We start from the raw sequence: 2,995 nt of genomic DNA on the forward strand, positions 1-2,995 counted from the left end.
ACGCTAGCCTGGCTGTTCAAGTCGACCGGGTTACAAGGACGTTTGGGACAGTGGGCAGCTTTACTCTCGCCTTGGACACTGGAGATTGTAAAATGTTCGAAAGGGGAAGACGAGATCCTGGGAGTTTTGGCCGCGAGCATCACTCCTTGAGGTAAGATGAATGAGGCGCTGACTAGAATCGCTCCTAAGAAAGAGCCCAAACGCCAGGTCCAGATCCCGATCCCGACGGTACAGGTGGATGAGGATCTGTACGTCCTGAGTTTCGATGGATCCGCTCGTGTACTTTCAAGGGCCCGAACTATACTGACCCAATTAAAACTGGGTCGTTGGCGCTAGATCCGGATGAAATCCAGGCGTGGATCCAACCGGATCCGGTATCTAGCCCAGATTCAGGTGTACACTGAAAGGGTGGATCCCGCCCAGATCCAGGTGTACACTGAAAGGGTGGACCCAGCCCAGATCCAGGTGTACACTGCAAGGGTGGATCCAGGCCAGATCCAGGTGTACACTGAAAGGCTCTGACTAGATTTCTCAACCGACGAGGGAATGTTATAGACATTGTTAACGGTGTAGAGGTGTTGGAACGAAGCTTGGGACTGAACAGAGTGACTTCTGCACTTGAGCGGAAGAAGGAAGATTCGAAAGTGATTGATTTATCGGGGCTTACACTGTCATCACTACCTAGGTCATCCACTCATTCTACTCATCCAGTCATTCTGTACTCGTCCAATCATTCTACTCGTCCAATCATTGGTGGCATAAACAACGTACCATAATCACAGCGGGATCGTATTGGACCGGTTCAGGTTGACCGGTTAATGGGTACAACTGGTACACAGTACCAAGACCAGCAACCCTCAATACGCCCCCTCAATGCGAACACGCGTGGATACCGAGAGCAGCTGCTAGGTCCATGTGACGAGGCCCTGGGAGCGCCTTCGTCATGATGTCAGCCAGCATCACAGAAGTCTCGCAATACTCGAGCTTGACTTCACCACGCTTGACTTCATCGCGGATGTGGTGGTACTTGATATCGATGTGCTTGGCGCGGCCGTGGCTCACAGGATTCTTCGTCATCTTGATGCACGACTGGTTGTCTTCTTGGATCTTGAGGTTGGGTCCAGTCTCATTGGCAGCTGCTAAGATCTCGCATAGTAGGCGATGAATCCACTTGCCTTCTTGAATTGCCAGACTGAGCGCGATATACTCCGCTCGCTCGTAGACAGCGAAACACTTGACTGCTTCTTGCTGCCCCAGCTCACTGGCGCACCCATCAGCATGAACGTGTAGCCGGAAGTCGACTTGCGGTCCGCGAGGTCACCAGCCCAGTCTGCGTCCGAGTATCCGCGAAAGTCGATGTTGTTACCCGGCTTGTAGCAGATTCCATGCGTCTTGGTGCCTTGCAGGTAGCGAAAGATACGCTTGACCGCAACCCAGTGTTCTTCTTGGGGATTCTCCATGAAGCGCGACACATAGCCCACCGCGTACGCAATATCTGGACGCGTCGCAGTCATCAGGTGCATTAGTGCACCAACAGCTTCGCGAAACGGAGCTTGTACCTTGGTCGCCGCGTCGCTTGGAACCAGTCGAGTGCTTATATCCACCGGACTCACCACAGCCTTGCACTCGTTCATGCCAAAGCGCTTCAGGATGTCATTCACAGAACGCCGTTGGCTCATCGTCACGCTGCCGTCTTGACCGTCTACCAATTCGATCCCAAGGACGAACACACACTTGCCGCTGTCAGTCATTTCGAAGCGTGTCTTGAGGTCGCCCTTCGTGCGTGAGACAGCTCGGGTGAGCTTCCGGTGACCAGGACATCGTCGACGTAGACCAGTATGAGCACACAGTGGCCATCAACAACTTTGATGTAGATGCACGGGTCAAAGGCCGAAACTTGAAAGCCGATAAAGCATACGAGCTCGTCGAAGGTCTCGTTCCACACGCGCGATGCTTGTTTTGGACCGTAAATGGCCTTCACCAATTCCAGGCAGTCGAAGTCACCGTCGAGCTCGACACCTTCGGGAACCACGCAAAACACGATCTACCTCATCACGCCGTACAGGAATGCCATCACCACGTCTAGTTGGTCTAGCGGCCAGCCAAAGTACTTGGCCAAAGCGATCACCATGCGCAACGTCACGTACTTGACAACCGGCGAGAACGTATCAGTGTAGTCGATGCCGTACTTTTGCTTGAAGCCCTTGGCCACGAGGCGTGCCTTGTACTTCTCGATCGATCCGTCCGCTTTGCGCTTGATCTTGAACACCCACTTGGTACCAATGGCGCGTTGTCCGTTAGGCAGCTTAGCAGCACGGAACACTCCTCGAAGTCGCATCGACTTGAGCTCAGCACGAATTGCTTTACGCCAGTGCACTTGGTCGGGGCCGTTCACCGCCTCTTGGAAAGTCGCCGGTTCCGATAAATCCACCGCAGCTTCGACTGCGTTGGCACTTGCACGCCAAAACACGGGGGGAGTCGCTTCTCCATCTTGATATTCAGCTTTTTCTGCTTCGTTTACGTCTGCTCGACGTGAAGACGAATTGGTCGGCGCACTTGCTTCTTCCAGTCCGGGTCGATGACGTGTAGTTCGCGGTCTTGTGGCAGATTCATCTTCACTCGGGCGGCTCTTGCGCTTCCCCGCCTGCCTGTGCTCCGTCTGACGCGAACCGACATTGTCGATGTCGAGAGATTCGAAGTCCAGGTCGTCGACGTCTTCATCGGAAATTGGCTCTGAAAGTGCAAAGGTCGATTCATCGAAGTTGACATCGCGACTGATAGCCACCTGCCACGCCTCGATGTCATAAAGTCGATACGCCTTGGATACTTCTTCGTAGCCCAGACACAATCCGGCGCGGACCTTCGGATCAAACTTGAGCCGTTTCACTTCGGAGTTAAGATGAAAGCTCGACAGCCGAAGACGCCCAGGTAGTCACACTCGGCGCGGACGTTACCGAAATCTCGAACGCAGTAAAGCACTCGTTCTTTACGACTA

Source organism: Phytophthora infestans, genomic scaffold (genome assembly GCF_000142945.1).
Source record: "Phytophthora infestans T30-4 supercont1.368 genomic scaffold, whole genome shotgun sequence".
In the NCBI taxonomy this organism is placed as follows: domain Eukaryota; phylum Oomycota; class Peronosporomycetes; order Peronosporales; family Peronosporaceae; genus Phytophthora; species Phytophthora infestans.